This window comes from Vicugna pacos, unplaced genomic scaffold (assembly GCF_048564905.1).
Source record: "Vicugna pacos unplaced genomic scaffold, VicPac4 scaffold_104, whole genome shotgun sequence".
NCBI lineage: Eukaryota > Metazoa > Chordata > Mammalia > Artiodactyla > Camelidae > Vicugna > Vicugna pacos.
In genome coordinates, this window is record NW_027328784.1 from 3,425,341 (window position 1) to 3,445,471 (window position 20,131).

Genomic DNA, 20,131 nt, shown 5'->3' on the forward strand with positions numbered 1-20,131 from the left:
CTGGCACCAGGATAGATCCATTTGACCCTTTTTTCATACATTTATATTAAATACACACTATTTTTCATCTGAAAAATGCATTTTTAGATGTCTAGTACCACACATTGGAAAATTACACGAGTACTTACAGAAACAAATAACTAGGAGACACCGCAGCAGCGTCACAAAGTGTAGAAAGGGCGATCCTGAATAACACCGCGCAGTTACATAAGGACCCACAAAGTGAGAGCACCTGCTGTAACAGGGCGCGGCCCCCTTCCATTTGTCAGATGTGTCTTCAGGGCTGAGGCAGTTCTGAGCACGGCCAGTGTCAGTGCTGGTGTCTGGATGGATGCCACTGGAGGTGAGGGCACCTGCAAGCCGAGAGGAAGAACAGAAATCATCCTCTGCTTTTTCTGTCTTGTTTCTTTGTTACTTTTAAAGAGAGGCGGAAATAAGATAAACTGGATCTTTCCTACTGAAACTTCAGTAATGAAACCATTTTTAAAGTGATCACAACTTATATTCTGCCTATGACTGTCTTTTCAACAAAGCATCATATTTATAAAATGTTAATTAACTCAGTTAATTAACTCCCTGTTGAAACATTCTAGTAAAGAGCATGAACTGCAGTATGTAAAAGAACCACACCTGCAGTGACTAGCTCAGCTGTCTTGACGGCAGTGCAGTCAGCCCCCACCATCCCGTGGCCCTGAGCTCCTGATGCTGGTAAGAGAGCGCGCTGCTGCCTCAGATGGAAAGAAAAGGTGAAAGCATTTTCTGAAATCTACAGCACTGACAAAACATAACTGATAAATCCCAGGCTCCTTTGAGGCTGTCATTTTCCGTTTCTGGCCAACACCCGTCAATGAGCAGAACCACCCCATTCCCGAGTCATGGGACTCACGTGGGCAGAAGTTTTGGAGAAATTTCCAGGTATAGAATGTAAACCAACTATACATAAAACTCTGAAAAAGAAAAGATGCAATAATCTGATTTTGGAAGACACTAAAATATTCTCCTAAGCCTTAGTACTTGGAAAGGCTGGGCTTCTACTAAGCCACTTATTTATTTCACAGCCAATGAGCATCTCCCACAAACCCTGTTTCCCTGTGTCTGCTGGGAGCTTCAGGCACATTGATGTTGTCTATCTTATAAGTCACAAGGCAGAGGCGTGTGTCTCACGCTGGCAACTCTCACACAGGCTCAACTCCTAGCCTCACTGTATGAACTTGGCCCCATTTTCTCACCTGTTTATTTGGTACCTGTTCTTCTGTAAGCTGCCTGAAATGCTTATTGAAACAAGTCAGAAGAATGAGTGGGTAGAGAAATGGACAGATGGACAGGTGAGAGATGGGCAGAAAAACAGAGAGTCTCCAAGAGAAGGGGAGCAATCAAAATTACCTATGCAAAACCCTCTTCTAGTCAGGGAAGGAAACCACCACGGAGAAGTGTGAAGAGGCAGGTTGCTTAGGACTGTTTCCTGGATTCCATGAAAAGTCACACCAAGAGATGAGAGGGTAGAACTCTAAATAATAAAAGAAAAAATCATGCATGTTTGAAAAATATATCTACATTATGTACTTTCTAAAGAATAGAGTCAAATTAGCAAGGCCCAATAACACAATCCTTGGGTATATACAGAAGTGAGAATCCCATCTCCAATCTGCAAGGCATCCCTTTGGAGCACTGAGAGTCTACAGGGTGCAGTCATAAAGCCATCACCGCAAAAGCGATGCTATCCTGCACTTACGAGGAAAGAGCAGCTGTGCTCGGTCTGCCTACACGTGTCTTTTACACCCCTCAGCACCTCTACGGGGGAGGGACGCCTAGCGAGCCCCATCTCTGCAGGACAGAAAACAAGTCCAAGAGAGGCTAAGCCGACCTACCAATTCTCCATCTCACAGGACTTGTCACTCCAGACCAGGACTCGAACTCGGACCCACGTTTGTAACCACAGTACTACCGTATTTTATGTGCTTTTTGTGTGTATAATACATTTGTTTCTGGCATGAAAGGGTATTTAATAAATGATCGGTTGTCTTGTCTATCTCATTAGTTCACAATCTTTATATTTTTGAATTGTACTCTTCCCCTGGAGAAAGGAACGGAAAGAGCGGGGGTCAGAATGAGGTGGGGCTCCATTCTTTATCTGTTGCCTCATCTCATCCAAGTCCCCAAACAGGGAGAAAGAGCAAATGTTCTCTTCATCATTTAAAGAGAGGGCTCCAGTGACGGTGACTTACTCAACCCCAAAACCAAGTCTGGGGGAAGGGCACATGCAGCAACGAGAGCAGTATCACCTGTAGGAAGGCAAAAAGAGCTCAGGGGATGGCTCAATGGGTCAGCCTGATTTCATTTCAATCGATAATACAATAGCACACTCTAAAAAAACTAGAATGCAATGGATTTCCTCTTTCTTGACATCTAGCAAGTTTCCACATCTCACATGTAACATTATCACGAACTAGTGAAAGGAAGAGTCCACAGACAAGGAAAATCAATGCCACAGGCAGGCTGAAACACAGGCTGGAGGAAAGGAAGGGAAAGGGCATAGTAAAGAAGAGGGGAAATTCTGGGAAAAAGACATCATCACAAGGACTCTCAAGCATCATCCAGCAATCATATAATCATTCTTTCAAGAGAGAGTTACTTAGGTCCTATTTTGTGCAACATTGTACAGTGGGCGAAGCAAGAGCACAGCGTCCATGGTGGCAGCAAGCTGCGGAGCTCCAATACACTTCTGATCCCGGTACCTTGCACACTTGTCCTCAGTATAAAGGCAAAATATATAGTAAAATAATCCAATGTAAACTCTATGCAATGCTGAAAAAAATTAAAGAATACCTAAATACCTGGACAGACACACCACGCACATTCCTGAATCAAATGACAGCATTCTTGGGATGGCAGTGCTCCCCAGAGCGATCCATATATTCAACGTGGACTCGATCACAATCCCAGTGAGTTCCTCTGCAGAAACTGACTATCTGCTGCTACAATTCATATGGGAATTCGAGGATCTCAGTAACCAAACCGTACTTGAAATAGAAGAACAGTTTGAGAGGACTTGTAATTCTCAATTTCAAACCTTACAACTGTATCTCCAGGTGAGATTAGAGGCCATTTTTAAGTTATAATTGTGTTTATCCTTATTTTCTAAATTCTGTACAACGAATATACCTGTTAGAATAAGAAATTTAAAAAGTAAGGTATCTTTTAAAACATGCAAACCTATTCATTCATTGGGAAAAAAATATTTTGACTATAAAGAAGTAAACAAATATCTAGTGAAAAAGGACTATTTAAAAACAAGAGTGCATTTACATTTTTTGTAAATTGGAAACTGAAAAGCACAAACACATCAAGTTTCTAGGGAGAGTGTTGCAACATATTAATTGTTATTTCCAAAATTCTAATTGAACAATGAAAACTCAAGAAAGAGAAAATCTTGATTGACAGCCAACTGCAAACACATGGAGAGCAAAGGCCTAGAAATCACAGTTCCTTTAACTCTGCTACTAACTCAATAGGAGAGGAAATTCCTCAGTGAGGGGACAGTGGAATCCCATGCATAAGACAGGATACACAGTACAAACTGCACTAGAATTGGGGGTGATTTCCATAGAAGAATTCTAAAGTTACAACATTGATGAAAAACTATAAAAACACTGACAGACAGATTAAAACACACAGTCATATATATTATATAAAAACATATGAAGTCTGCCCCCATGTTGCATAGAAATACAAACATATTTGTTCATTTATGGGCACTGATTACTTTATCCCAGGTAGAATATTTCAACTAAAATAGATAATCAATAATACACTCCTCTTGTCAAAACTAGTTGATAAGTTACTCTGCTATGTATGCATAATGTGTCTAAGATAGATTTAAAATTAGTGAAAAAGATTTTTGTATGGTTTCTTGAACCCTTCTCAAAACACCAAGCTTAATTTTAAAATAAATCTGAGCAGTATTTCTATATGATCTTTTCCCTTGTGAAATGAACAACACAGTCTGTTGTCAAAATTCTTTCCTTACAATGATTCACGAGCACCGTATACTCACAAAACTGCTGGACAGCAAGGCACTATCCAGACACTGTGACAAATCAAATGAAACACAAGGAAGACAGTGACCCTATTCTGCAGGGCTTATAATCTGTTCCAACACCGGGTTTTTATTTGATTTGTTTGATTGGTTAGAAAAATAAAATCACTCAAGTACATTCTTCTTTGAGCATTATGTAAATCATGACTCTCTTTTTAGTGTCATGAGCAGGAAAGACTTGAGTATGAATTGATTAGATCAACTAGGCACAATCATCACTGGAGCCTGTGTAATAAATAAGTACATGAGATCTAAAATAAACCTACACAGATCTCTGCAAGGAAAATGAAGAGGTGAGTTCCCCAATGAGAAAACAAACAATCAAGAAATCAAAAAAGGAAAACTTTTTCATTAATGATTCCAGGCAGTAGTGGAGCATGGTGGTGAAGATCACAAATGCTGGGGACAAACATGAGGGTCTGAAATCCCACAGCACTGGGTAGCTGTGACACTGATATTTCAGTGAAATTTTCTGCACCTCAGTCTCCTATCCATAGACTGGGGACAGCCACAGCACCCATCTCCTAGAACGGTCTTAAGAATTAAGTTATTTTTTATATAAAAGTTTAAATAAAATACCTCAGATTTTAAATATTACCCCAAAAGCTCAAGGAACAAAGAAAACAGTGATAAATTGGAGTTCATCAAATGTTAAAAATTTGCTTCAAAGGACACCATCCAGAAGGTGAAAAAACATCAGAGAGGAGAAAATTTTTTCAAATTATTTATCTGATTAAGTATTTGTATCTTCAAATAAAAGAAAAAACTCCTACAACTCAACAAGAAAAAGAGAACTCAATTAAAATTTGTATAAAGTATCTGAAAATGTATTTTTCAAAGAAAATATACAAATGGCCAATAAGCACAATCAAACGATGTTCAATATCATTAGCTGTAAAAGAAATCAAGTCAAAACCACTAGGAGAAACCGCTTCACACTTACTACAATAGGTTATAATAAAAAAAATGTGTAACAAGCACTAATGAAGACACAGAGGAAGCGGAGCGCGCAGCCCTTGCTTTTGAGGATGTAACACAGGGTGGGCACTTTAGAAAACAGCCTGGCAGGTCCTCAGAGAGTTGAACATTTGGTTTATGAATGACCCAGCATTTCTGCTCTCTGGTCACACAAGTAAGAGAACTGAAAACAAATGTCCACATAAAAATTCCTACAGGAGTATTCACGGCGCCATTACTCTTCACAAACAAAAAGCAGACACAACACAAACGACTATCACCTGATGAATGGGTAAACAGTAGGGCCCAGATATACAGTAGAATATAATTCAGCAATAGCAAAGCATAGAGTACTGACCCAGGCCACAACCTGGAAATACATTGAAAAAGTTACTCAGTGTGAAAGAAGTCAGTCACAATAGACAGTTCCATTTACATGAAATAACTTGTTTTACATGAAATGTCCAGCACAGGCAAATCCATAGAGAGAGAACAATGGCTGCCTGGGGCTGGGGGAGGATGAGGAAGATGGGAATGACTGCTTGTGCATACAGGGCTTCCTGTTGGGGGATGAAAATATTCTAAGATTGACTGCGATGCACAATTCTGGGCTTTGAGTAAAAACCGCTGCACATTTTAATGGGTGAATTGTATTAAAACTGTTAAGGACAAAAGCACCTAGGGCCAGAACCTTCAAATAGTAAATGCAAATTGCTAACTTTTATTACAGGAAAAAGAAACTGCCCTCAGCATGAAAGCAGGAGATCGGCAAATATGGGTTAACAGAATTGGACAAGAGCATTTCACTTGAAAGAGTTGCTGAGTGTACACGAAATATTCAGAAATAGGAAAATCAGCTTGACATCACGAAGAAGCATTCTGCTTCAAATGCAGATCAAGGATTCGGCAAGCCCAGCTGCTAGAAATAACCAGAGAAGAAACCTGGTTCTTACAACAAGCACCAGAGCCAACAAGGAAATGGTGGTGAGGAAAGCAGGCAGCCAAAAATCTGGAACAGTTTGCTACAAATAATTTCTCCACTGAAAATTCAAAAATAAAATGAAAGTGATGCAATGCTGAGCTGGCCTCACGTTAAAGGGCTTCCTCTGCTGCTCGACAGTTCTGTAACCCCGAATGAGAGACTCAGGAGAATCAGCATGGCTCCTGGCAGTCCCCAAGTGACTGCCCTCCAGCACGTTTACCACCATCACATCTGCCAGGGTTGTATTGCAGAGAAGAGACCAACTTCTAAAAGGCACAGGAAATGTTTACCAGGGAAGAAAAGGCTGCTGTCAGTCCTGGGACAGAGGCAGTGTGAGCAGAGGCCAGAAGGCTGCAGGTGAACTGGAGCAGACCTGGGGCAGGAAGGGACCACGGAAGAGCAGATCTCAATTTTCTACTCTCTCTCCCTAGAGGTAGGAGAGATAAAGCCTGCATCCTTCTCACCTGGAACTGTGGGTTCTGGCTGGCAGAAGTCTTACGTACAGGGAATGAATACTCAAGACTCTGTGGAAAAAGTCACGAAAGAGAGAGGGCGTAGGGACCCAACTCCACGAGCCTCTCAAATGATCCCATATTTATTGTGTATAATCAAAGGAAAACGTCATTAACAGTTGTGTGATAGTAAGCAGGAACTTGGGGAAAGAAGGATGAGACAGAGATTGTAGAATCCACCATGAGTACAAAGGCTTAGTGTATCTTTAGGTAAGTCATGGGGTGAGGGGAATAAGATACATTCTTTAGACATGTGAATTACAAAGCAGACCACCAGACCAGCTAGGTCCTTGCTTGGGGGATAATAGAGTATCTAACTGCACACAAGCCCAGCCTTTATAGCTGTGGGCCTGGGTCATTGCTTTGCGATGAGCAGAGTGCTATCTAAAACATCATCTACGCAAGCAAAGCATTATCTCTGCTTTTTAAGGCAAGGAGACAGGAGTGAGGATGCACAGGCACTTGCTTGCAAAGCAGTTACTAAGCATACGTTTTCTTCTTAAATTTGACAGGCGGCTGGGTTCTGTTACAATTTGTTAACCCAATCATGGGCTCCCACATGGAACCATTATGGAGGACACCCTAAGGTGACAAATCCTGGCTCTGGGTCTTTTCCTGCCAGCTTCAGCCACTCTAGCAGAGTCTAGGCACATTCCTGAATAATGATCATACAGAACCACCCACACTGTTAACTCCTGGTGCTTGAAACTTAATTTTAGCTCTACACAACTTAACGTAGAAAAGTTTCAGAAATAAAAGATATTATATTTACTTTATATCTCATCATAGGACTGATTTTTCTGATTGCTCTAAGCTGCTTCTTCTTGGTAAAGCACCTAATTCTGCAGGTGAATTCAGTACTTTCTTTGGGCATAACTAGCCAGTTTGGGCTCGCTAACTTCTATTGGTCAAATACCGATACACTTAATTGATTTCACTGTTCATCAATTTCAGCTGGGAGCAGAGGGAGTGTCACTCTGTTCCTCAGCCCACCCTCAACCCTTATCATCAGCAACTCAGGCCTCCGGAAACCAAAAAAAGCTTTTGTTTCCCTTCTACAGTTTCAACAAACCCAACAGGATGCATAAGCCTGGAGAAAGAATTCAACACAAATGTTAAAACAAAAATCAATAAACCTGAAGCAACTCCATCTCCGAATCATGATACACAATGACATGAGATTAAGTGTGTCAGGCCCAAAGCATGGGTGAGCCTGACCACCTGATTTCTATTCTTCAAAGGAAGGAAAGTTTTCCTATTTTTTATTATCACTCTGTCATTGTTTCTGATTAAGCCAAAAACTAGTTTATGAAATAATTAAGCATTGAAATAACAGATTTTTGTTGTATCAATTACAGAAGGCATTCAGAGGTGTTAGGAAAAACCACCTCTGTAAAAAATGCAAAATTTCTTCCACTGTGAAGAACACGTATACAAAATGCAACAGAGAATTCAAGCTCTTGTGGAGAGGAGCAAAAGCCACAGAATCAAAGCAAAGTCATTACTATGAGTCAACTCAAAATTCACTGGACAATCATGTTCAATGCATTCAATGAAATTTAAAGGCATACTGCAAACCATACACTTAATGATCTGCAGGCTAGAGGAAGAATTTCTCTCTTTAACAGACAAGAGTAATCAATAGGGTGCCCCACCAAACAAGGACCAAAGAACAATCAGGTTTTTAACAGTTCTGATATATCAGCATTTTCTAAAGATCAAAATCCAGAAATTTTAAACATTGATTCACACCACAATGAAACAAGCACTTAAAAAAAAAGAAAAGAAAATAAGCACATAGAACATATACATAGATCAATGAGAATTTCTTGAGACGCTGGAAGAAACAGGCTATAGTCTTTTACTTGAGAAATAAAACTACTTTTAAAGATAAATGCTAAAACACATTTCATCATTCATGTTGCCTTGAAAAATCTGAGGCACTTGTATCTGATTAGAAAAGCAATTCTGAGTAATAGTGTGTTACAATTCAGAGCCAGTTTGCTTTAGAAGAAAAGAGAAAAGAAAAGCTACCGTTTCTCATATACTGCACAAAGTGTGAAGTGTCTCCCTGCCTCTTTCTCCTCCCGTTTTCTAAGCTCATGCTTCCCAACCCTTCTGAAACAAGTATGAGAACCTCTTATTCCCGCCAATATGCCAAATGACAAAAGAAAATCAATTTATTTGTGTAAGTATGTGCTTAAACCTTGAACTGGAAGAGAAAGATATCAGAAGTCTATATGGAACTTATTTCTACATTCCTGAAATCACACACACAAACGTTCACACAGACACAGACACAGACACAGACACATACCCCCTGGATTACTGGGAAATTCACAAACTTAGGATTTCCATCTTCTAGAAGATAACTTTGTAGTTAGTTTAAAATACAAAACTGTCAGCTTTGGAAAGCCTTGATCACCTGCTAAACCATCCAAATATCAAAGAGACCCAATTAGCCTTCTCGGTAGAATGTAATTTCCCATGATGGCAAAACATACCCTAAAAAGTCCTGGATCTAAGTCTCGTGTTTATCACTAGCTATGATCGTTTTTAAGCACATTAACAGATTCAGAAACTTATGTCTCAACAGCATTTATTCTTATTGAAATAGTATACGTGTTCATTTGCCTATACAGAGACCAGGTCCCATGATGGAGTTTAAGAGCTATTTTGTGTATTGCAATATTTATTTTTAAGTGCAGAAAAGGAGGGTGGGTATTACTCAGTTGTAGAGCACCTGCATAGCATGCACAATGTCCTGGCTTCAGTCCCCAGTACCTCAAAAAAAAAAATAAATAAAATAAGGGCATATTTAAAAATGAGTAAAGTTATAAAAAAATGCAGACTAAAAACCACTGCAATCTAGGAGACACAATTACAATAAAAAAAAACAAGAGTTTCTATCAATTATTGGCTATTTGCCAATCGCAGAGACAACCAGAAATCACACCTGATAACCATCACGTGTGATTCTCAGCAACCCTACTAAGTAGACACGGATGGGAAACCAGGCTCTGCAGATGAGGAGACGGAGCTCAGAGGAGCCGGGGACGCTGACCGTCCTGCTTCCCGTGACACCACATCAGCCCAGGGCAAGCGCTGACGGAGCTGCAATGAGGGGACACCCAGCTGCATGGAACCTTGGGGCACTGGGGAGTCCCAGAAAACACTAAAAACTGTTCAGTGAAAAACCAGCTCAAATATAATACACTGTGCCACATTCTTTAAACAGGGAACATGAGTGAGACCTTTTTGATGCCTCCGTGTCCTTTCTGCCATCGTCAGTTACTTGCCCTCACAGCGTGACCAGTGATGAACTGGACCCCATATGAAGCGCACTCAGATGGCAGAGCATTTGAAGCTGTTTTATGAAGTTTGTAAGACTCTGTCTGTGCCTCACACAGGCGGTCATCCATCACTTCTCACCGGTGTGGATGTACCACCTGAAATCACTCCTTTCTGCTTTTTAAAATCCCTTCATCTACTCCAGACTTTTCAATAGCAAAGAAGCAGCTAAACCACAGACAGTGGACAGCTTTTCACCAAATTTCTTGAACAGCCCATCGGACTACCTGGAAGCCCTTTACTTTTATTAAACCCACTTCCAGGTACTTCATCATTTTCGGATTGGTGGACTTGGCCTCTGACTGAGCTACTCAGAGAGCTCCCAGCCTCACATCTGTGAGAGGACCCTGCTGTTGGGAGAAATCAGTGAGAAAGGCGTACATCCCCCAGTCATGTCTGCATGGCTAGAAGTGCCACAACGTGCTAAAAATTTATACCATCATAACCCCTGGGCTCCCATGGACTGGTTTCACATTAACCAAACTCATGAGACACTGATGCAAGAAAACCAGAAATTTAACTTATTAATGTAACAGAAGATGTGAAACTATGAACCAGACTGCAATATCAGAGTTCAACCATGAGTATATGTTCTCCTCCACGGCCCAAACACGGGCAGGCAGTCACATGGCAAGTGTGGACAGAAGCAGAGCAGGAAGGATTTCTAGATGAATTCAATGGACTAAATTTCTGTTATACCAACAGATCTGCTGCCTGGAAAACAATTAATTCTAATCACGGTGCACTCTTCGTGGACAGTTGCCGAGACACGACTGTGAGCACCTGTGTAACTCTCCTTTCCCTGTCCTTTCTGGGCTAATTGATGCACAGACGTACAGAAATCGAGGGATGCAGATACATCTAAACACCCAAAGCCCATTCTGGGAGCCACAATACCATACAGCCAGGGTTAAAATACTTGCTCTGCCACTTACTAGTTCTGTGACCTTGGTCAACTTACCCTCTGTGTGCCTCAATTTCCACACTGTGAAACTGGGATAACAATCAAACCTTCCTTACTCGCTTGTTGAGAAGATTGAAGGATTCATTTCTGTAAAACGCTCAGAAAAGAATGTAGCACATTTTGGGTGCTCAACAAATGTCAAATTAATATTACAGTGGTTTACAAGTCTCCTTCCTAATCATCTTCTGTGTTTCCTGGCTAGACTAATACCCAAAGGAAATTCTTATTTCTCCTTTTATAAACTCATGGGATGCACCCTTCTGTTCCATCCCACCACCTGTTTAAACTGATGGAAGGGATACCTCCTCCCCACTCCTCTGGGCCATGCAGAGTGCTACTCCCTTCACAGCCCTGACCCCTGGCCCACAGCTAGCCCTCCTCACATTAACAGATTGAGTTGTGATTCCGGGGAGACAAGCAGGGCATGTGAAACCCTTCCTTTCCCTCCAGTGTTGACTACCCTAGGGAAGCACCCTGGATGCTCAGCTCCATTGCAGAACAGCCCTGTGCATGATGGGGCTCATTCTCTCAAGGGAAGGCTTGCTGTGGCCCAGAGATACCTGGGACAGGGTGAGTCTCTACTTCTGGGACACAGTATCATGACACTCATTTATCCACAGCCCTGAAGTTCATGGAGAACGTGGCTTCATCAGTAACAAAGAAGACATTTATCGCCTGCCTACTCTTTTGTGTCATCTCTCAGTTGGCTGCTGGAGACAACATGTGTATAAGTATTGGTTCCCCTTAGGCCCCAACATATATGAAGTAACAAAAATTTCTGTGGCTTAACGTTGGTCCAGGGCGACTGTGTAACAGTTCTGACTCTGCTGATGCTAAATTATGGGTGTAGGAATTATGGAACCTCCTCAAATATCTTTCATCATAAAATCAGCTTTTCTTATTTTCTTGTTTCTTTGTAATTACCAAAGACTATAAAATGATGGCTGCACACAAAACAGCAGCTAAAGTTTATGAGCTCTCTTGACATACCCACTGTGGTAAACATGTTACATAATTACTAATTCTCACAATTCTACAAAGCAGATATGAGTGTCCCCTTCTCACAGACGAGGGGAAAACTCAGAACGAGCTGACTCAGGATCACATGGTTCAGTGTCAGCACGTGCAGGCAAACCCAAGTCAAGAAACTACACCCCATCATATATGTACCAAATCAACTCCCACCAATTAACACACAGCGGCGGGGTCAATACTCAGGGAACTCAACACACCTTTCAGCTTTATGGTGCTCCAGAGGCAGCTTCTAGCTGTTTTATAATATCCCGGCTCACTGGTTTCTAACACTAGAAGAAAAGCCCGATTTTGCCATTGTTTGCACAGCAAGTCTGAAATGTTCACAGCGAGATAAAAGAATAAAACTATGATATAAGCAGAAAAAATTTTCCAGGTAGAAAGACATAATGGACGTTGTGCTATTCTGAAGCATTAAGCAAAGGAATCAAAATAAAATCACATTGTTTAAGCCTTATTTTACAAACAGAAAAATTAAGACTGTAAAAAGTTGCAACAGCGCCACCTATGGCTAAAAAGACCTTCCAGGTTGCCGGGAAACATGCAACACAAAAATTGACTGTAAGATGAGAAACGAGAATCAGATAACTAGAAGCTTATGTAGCATATACTGCACTTTGCTTCGGGGGGATGGAGGGGTATTCAGTATTTAATCTGATATTGCTAATACTCCTAAATATAAACAAAAGACATAGGCTCATGGAAGCTCATCTTAGAAGAGGAAAGAATCCAGTCCAGCCACTTCATTTTACACGAGGGGAGACTGAGACCTGAGATCTGTCCTCCTGGCAATCAGCAGCAAAGCTCTCCTAGGTCTCATGTCTTGCACTGTAGTAAAAACCAACAGAACTGTACTACGCCTATATTCATAAAAGTCACGTCTGTATTTTTCCAACAGTAGGTAATCTAAGTATCTTGCAAAATACTTCTCAAAGAGCCAGGAAATCATAGAAGGGTATTGAAATACAAAAACATTTATTTACATATTAAAACAGCATGAGCTTTATTATCTCTATTAAAAAAGTGACATGTCAAATCAAAATTTTGAAATTTTAAAACCTGAAAAGAGTGCAGAAAAAAATCAAAATTTTCTTTAGTCACAAAAGAGAGAAGCTTATTCCCTGATAATAATCAATGTGGATTTTTCTAAACTTAATGGTTCTGGTCAGAATCCCGAGAAATTAAATGTCTGATGGATGGTTACACGGCAACATGAATTCTGAGCTTACATTCTGTGTAAATAATCTTCAAGGTCGTCTGCTTAAGGCAATTTAAGTAGTCCCTGTCTCACTAGAATGACACAGATTTCATTAAAGCTTCATACTGCACTTAAAAAAAACAATCCTAGTTACTTTAAGCCATATTAATGTATATCATATATACACATATTGAATATGCATCAGAAATAAGCTACCCTTTTTAGTATTCAGAGTTGATACTTCTAAACTATCAGTCACTGTGAAAGCACATTTTTATTAAGCACCTCTACGGTGCTTTGTATACAAGGCGTCCAGCTCTCACAGTCAGACAAGGTAAACCATATTACTCAAATTTCACAAATGACGAAATATACTTAAGCCATGTAAACAACTAAGATATTCATCATCAGGAAAGAAAAGAGTAAGGATTTTACTTACAATACTCACTGACAAAGTTTTCTTTCATACTAAGACTACATAAAACAAATTCAGTGTTTGGAAATTTTTCAGTAAATAAGCACCACTAGAAAAAACAAGTAACATCATTAGCAACAGTTGGACTTTCAAAGACCACTTCTCTCTTGCACAATAGTTATTTTAAATGTTTTGTTTTTAGTTCTCACAAAGCACTAAATTAAAAAACTATTTCCTTTACAGTCATTACCTGAGAATAAAACATTTGTGAAAATGTACAATTTTAATTTATGCCACTCTGCCTCTCATTCTCACTGGTGTCTCTCCTTTGAAGACCTCATCAGGCTGAGATAGCTAAAATCGGTCATTTATGGGCTCACAGGAGTTCGGGAAAACACTCAACGGGAAGCTGATTAGAGGAGCAATTGAGAATTCATCCTGTGCAGCCTGGATTCCAGCATCGAGCTAGCCACCGCCAGCTGCGTGTCATTTGGGGCAAGCTGACCCATCTCTCAATCCCTCAGCTACAAAAAAGGAGACACTGATACCTACAATCAAACACTTGCTATGAAGTAAAATATGAGCAAAGCATTTTAGCCTCAGTTAGGCGTCCACTCACAGCGAGTTTGGTCATTATGATGATGAGGATGGCTGTTAACAAATTAAGCTCGACCGAACAGGAGAAATCACCTTAAAGGAGAAACATTTTAAGTCCATGAGTATTTCCTTTTGGGTGGACTGTAGAATATTCTATAGATTTTTTTTTAATAAACCAAATTTTGTCCATTAATTGTAGATTTACAGGTTCATGGACAAGTCTCCAGAAAAATAATTAGAGGCCTCTAACCTCTGAAAATTAAGATGTAAATTTAAAAAAAAATCAGGGAAGAGATTATACCTCATTTGGGAGAGTATGTGCTTAGCATGCATGAGGCCCTCAATTCAGTCCCCAGTAACTCCATCTAAAAACTTTGTTTTTTAAGAAATAGAGAATTAAAGCAAAAGGATGGAGGAATACGGAAATTTTTAGAGACTCATCTCAGATTTAAGATAGGGAAGAAACCATCCAATTCTCAGAAGAAATCTTGAGGACTATGTAAACTGGATCTGAGATGTCTAGTCTTTTAACATTATTCATGAAATCATATTACCAAGTCTTAAAACTACCTGATAACCCACAGTGGTGATACTGATCATAACAGCTACCATCACGTATCGAGCTCCGGCTAGGACTGCTCTGTTCTGACATCTCTACCCCTAAGGCCTCACCAGGCGGAGAGCACTAAATTCGGTCATTTATGAGCATCTCGTGTAAGTCCTCCATTTGTGCTTCTCACTCTCCCCTCACCAGCTCCTCTGAGGGAAGCACTGTTATCATCTTCCCCACCCGCAGATAAGGCCACTGAGGCACAGACACTAAACCCGTTCCAGGCCACATTGGAATTAAAGGACGTCTGTATTTCTGCTGTTTTGCTTTTGACAAAGGAATCTGAGATATCAATTCAAAGCAGACTGTTAAATAATCAAGTCTGTCAGGTCTTCACCTCAAAGAGCAGATACTATAAATTCCTGATGTAGGATGAGGCTGCCGTCACAAACTGACTCAGCTTGAAATTAATATCCAAGATGAAGCAGCGGATACAAGTAAATATTCACGATTGTCAAGTCTGCCCACGGGTCTGGGCCCTTCACTGCCTGAAAGGGGGTGAAATCCCCACCCGTGTCTGGGAGGGAAGCGCGGCTCTTCCCGGGCTCACCCAGGCTTCATAGGCTATTTACCCCCACAGACTAGCCTCAACGGTTAAAAGCTCTCAAGATTTTTACACCAGGCAAAACTGAAAGACATTTCTGTAGATGGAGCACTTTCTCAGGCTTAAATTTTTTTGCCTACACTCAGCCAGAGGGAGAAAAGAAACAGGACTCTACAAAGTCCTGACCCTCACCACTCACAGGAGTAGAATGACCACAGCAGAAGATGGCCCTTCACATTGCAGGATGTGAACAAAATAAAGATGCCCCAACAACAGGCACTCCCAGACACAGCGCTCAGCAGTCTTCTGCACAATCACAGTTGTGCAGCCCTCAACACCTTCTATTTCCAGAACACTTCATCAGCCCAAAAGAATCCCCCTATCACTAGATTCACTCCGTAATCCCCCTCCACCCAGCCCCTTCCAACCATCACCTGCTCTCTGCCTCTGCATGTGCCTTTTCTGGGCTTTTCAGATCACGGAAATCAACAATATCTGGCCGTTTGTGTCTGCTTCCTTTCAATTAACATGCTGTTAGCAAGGCTTGTATATTTTGAAGTGGCATCAGCATCTCTTTATTTTTTATTTTTTTTGGAAACGTTAAAGATTATTAGAAGGTGGTAAGTACTATCAAAAAGAGTAGAGTGGAGCATAAGTGATTGTGTTTCAAAGGGAAAAGTGTGGGTTGAACAGTCAGGGTGGACTTCCAAAAACAGGTGGCATTTTTCATTTTCCTCTTTTTTTTTCTTTTTTATTCACTCTTACGTGTGAATAATGTTCCACTACATGGAGATACTACATTCTGTTCATCCATTCAGCAGCTATGTATGGACGAGGTCCAGAAGAATGAGTGTAAGGGGTGACTAGCATGGATGGCATTTAAGCAAAGGGCAAAATGTGTTTTCAAAAAAAAGCCAACAAACAGAGGCGCAAGGAAATTCAGTGCGTTTCTGAGCAAAGTGCTTGCTTGCTTCGGCAGGACTACCGTGCAGGGCTGGGGCGGATATTGGCAGGAATCACGGTGAGGGAGTCACCTGAGAAGACATCCCACTGCAAGCAGCTCAGCCAATCCTCCTCCCTCATCCTGTATTGTTAGAGCAATGTTTCTAGGTTACTCTTATTTCAATTAATAGCATTTAACTGCACGTCTGATCATCACCATCAGACCACATTACCTCCAAGTCACAGAAAATCATTCACTGACCGGAGCAGCACCAGGACATAATGGTGATGGATTAGGGAGTCCTGCAGCATTCCAGCCTGCAGGCACAAACCCCACATGTGCCCTGGTGATGTCCAGAAAATAAAATGCATGGAAATATCTCACTGCTGGAACACGACATCTGCCCTCAAATTGCCCGAAAATCATGCTGGCAAAGCACTACTCAACCTTCTCAGTACAAAAAAAAAAAAAGCTAAGAAGGCAAATTTAGGCTCTTCCATTGAAAACCAGCAGCCACCACTGCCAGTATTTGAGCTGGAATGCTCCTGACTTTGAAAACCACTGCGCAGTTACTTTTCAAACGTGAAACTCATATATATATACCACGTAGATGATATTGCAGTAGGATTTTTCTTTTCAAAATTTCCAGTTGCAAAATTAGCACAAGAAAGTTTATGTTTAGGCTTTAAAAAAAATCAATTATCCTCCATTTTCTTAATTTTGAACTTATTATTATTTTATAAATGGAGCTATGGTGCGTATTTAAAACCTTTTGATTTCTGAAAACAAGACGTTTATGACCTCACTATTTCAGAGCAAACTTTAACGATTCGTTGAGAGGTGGGGCCTGGGGTGCTCACTAACAGCTCTTTAAATACTGACAAGGATGTGCTATTAAGTAATACAAAGGCTCTAAGTCCACATTAGCTCAGAAAGCAAAGAAACCACACCAAAGACTTCCTTAAATATTTTATATATTCCTATTCTTTTGAATATTAAAGCTCTTAAAACATATGATTTTTTTTGAAAAAGACAACAGCTGTAATAATTTTCCTCTCACCAAGAAAGCAATCTTTATCAGGAATAAAAACCCCTATGGAAATCGAAATGACAGGACGTTTCTAGCTAAGTGAACATCCAGATCTGAACACAAACCTAAATCCTATCAGATCTCACTCGAAGGAGCTCTACAAAGGCCTGGGCAACCCTGGAGATTAGCTCTTTTGTTCCAAATGTTGGCTGAGCTAAGATAATCACACTAGGCATGGAAAGAGAGAAGAGGAATGTCCACCTGGCAGCCTCCATCAGTTTTCTTCCAGCCACAAGGTGCCTCTAGGGCAGCCCCGCTAACAAGTCCCCCATAAGAAAAGCCGGCATCCACACTGCCCCTGCCGTCCCCAAGTAGCCCCGAAGCCCATATCCCAGCCTGTGAATGGTCTTCAAATGATCCCCCAGTTGGTGGCACCCTCCACCTCTTCCCCGCTACACACACACACAAAGCCACGACAGCCTTCCCAAAGCACAAATTTGATTACATCAACCCCACTTCAAACAGTTCAGAGGCTCCCTGGTAGAGTTCTAGCCCCACCCCAGACCCTGCTCGCCCAGCCTCATCTCAGTACATAGGTCCCCAGTGACCTCAGGAGCCCCCTGACCTGCTCCTACTTCCCACTTGCCTCCAGGTTCATTTTGACTGTTTCCCAAGGAAGCCTTCCCTCCCTCCAACCTCCACAATTTGTTCCTCTCTTCCTAGAACATTCTAGGCTAAGTCAACTTCTGACAATGCTAAGCTCTCAAGAAGCAAATACATTTTGCTTATTTATGTGGCTACACTCTCTCTCCCCTAGACTCACTGAAGTGCACGTGTTATGAATAAATGAATGACGGGTTGGATCTCAAAGGGACAGACATACCTGCTCTCGCCCGTCCCGACCCTTTTGTCTGTAGTATATCAGAAGCAAAACCAGAAGTACCTTTCCTGAGGGTCACTTCTGTTGACACCCTTCACTGCCTACTGTGTCAGTTCTAGTAAAACTCAACTTCTTCCAAAGCCCTACACCCCGGACTCTCTCCAGTGTCCTCCCCAGCAGGGGCTCCCTCCACCCTGGACCGCACAGGGCACTCTCCCCGGGTCCCCACGCCAAAAGCCTCCAGGCCTCTGCCCGGGCTGCCCCTGCGATCTGAGACACATTCTTGACTCCTTCTCCTGGCTGACTCTTACTCTGTCCTCACAACTGAATGTACAGCCCATTTCTTCCAGGAAGTCCTCTCTGATAATGTCCTTTAAGTCTTGTCTGGGCTCTATCTATAACAGCAGTACATGGTGACCAACTGGGTGTTTGCCCGCTCCTTTGAGACCACGAACACTTGGGAACCACGTGGGAAGGAGTGAGAGATTACAAGACAGGTGGGGGAAGCAAAAAGCAGAAATCACAGCCCAAGTCCCAAATTCAAGGATACTTTCTCAGAAAAAGGTATAAACTATTTCACACGTGTGCAATTTGGCTACTATTTTTGTGGCTTGTGGACAGCAAGAACTTGGTGTTCTAGCCCAAAACCCAGGTTACATGCAAAGAAATGTATATATTCTTATCCAAAGGAAACCAGAGCTGCTCAACAACAGTTTTCATTTAGAACTGAAAGGAAATTTGATAAAGACAATCTCTCTCTCTCTCTTCTTTCTTTTCTGGAATCATATAATTTTAGAAGTATTTGCGTGACTAACAGACGTCTACAGCCCGTGATTCTGCACTGAAGTGTTTGGGGCTGAGGAAGCCCAGATTACATTCACTCTGTAAATGCAATCACACCAACACACTGATAGGTGCCGTGAGTGGTGGAGCTGATGTTCCAAAGCAGGCAACATTATTCTGTAAGAGAACTCTAAATAGAAAGTAAGAAATGCAATGTCCTGTACTCAATTTCATTTGCTATATGGGCCATTAACTGATAGTATATTTTGACTAATGAAACCCAAAAATAAATTGTCAACGTCGATTTTCTTCATCTGACCGTTTTATGCTAACATCGGATATTAAACTCTCACTCCATATGGAAAGCTCAGGCCTATGCTGCAGCACAGATACATCCCGAGGAAGAAAGCCGACCAAGGGAGAACTGGAGAGTTTCCCTTCAGAAGCTGCAAAGTCTGGTTTTGCACCTGTACACCATTTGCAACCACGTCATCATCAAAGGAGTTAGACGTTACCTCTCTGGGGCGAAAATCACTGCGTGCTTCAGAACCATCAAAGAATGCTGAGCTTTGTGAAACAGTCCAGAGGCGCTTAAATCATACTTTTTCTGAAAGGCTCCAAAACTGACCCACTTCACCATTCCAGGTATAACAGGGAAGTACTGGAAACAGTAGAGAGAACATGCCCTTGAATTCTGACAAGGCCCTGCTTGAATCCTGCTACAGCATTTACTAGTCACTAAATGGACCAATTCTTTAACCCCTCTGAGAAGGCTTCCCAATCCCCAAAAGGGGGCTGTCAGCGCCCACCTGGGAGGCATGGATGTGAATGCAACACGCAAGTAGGGCGGCCGACTGGTACCTGACACGGGGCCTGGCTAGTTTCCCTCCGCTGCCCTTTTCCCCCTTTAAACTTGCACTGTTCCCCCGGTAACGATCAAGCCCCCGGAACAGACTGCCCGTATCTTCTGTGTATCCCTGGATACATGCCTTACCCTTAGGAGGCCAGAAAAACAACTGCCTCCTCCCAAGTCACTAACAATGTTCTTAAGAGTCTGGGTATTTTTAACTCTATTTTTCAGGGAGACTATTCCAGAATTTTGCAAGCACCATTCTCCAGGTTGGCTCCCCTCCCAGTGCCCATCCCTTCTCACCTCAGATCCTCTGTCTGACTGCCTTCTGTTCATGGGAAAGCGAGTCCAGTAAGGTGGGGCTCCCTAGACCTCCCTCCCTCCCTC

At 41.7% G+C, this 20,131-nt stretch overlaps 1 protein-coding gene across 4 annotated transcripts in view; it reads right to left on the bottom strand.

Annotated features, from left to right (window-relative positions):
* Positions 1 to 20,131, bottom strand: part of LOC140694796 (uncharacterized) — a 176,523-nt gene that overhangs the window by 84,599 nt on the left and 71,793 nt on the right. For 2 of the 4 annotated variants that reach the window (XR_012070438.1, XR_012070439.1), the window contains exons 1-2: positions 631 to 892; positions 129 to 353 (exon numbers count right to left, since the gene is read on the bottom strand). The gene's annotated coding sequence lies outside the window, so the exon portion shown is untranslated. Of the gene's footprint in view, positions 1 to 128; positions 354 to 630 lie in introns of those variants that run through there. The other 2 variants (XR_012070440.1, XR_012070441.1) reach the window with 1 other exon arrangement.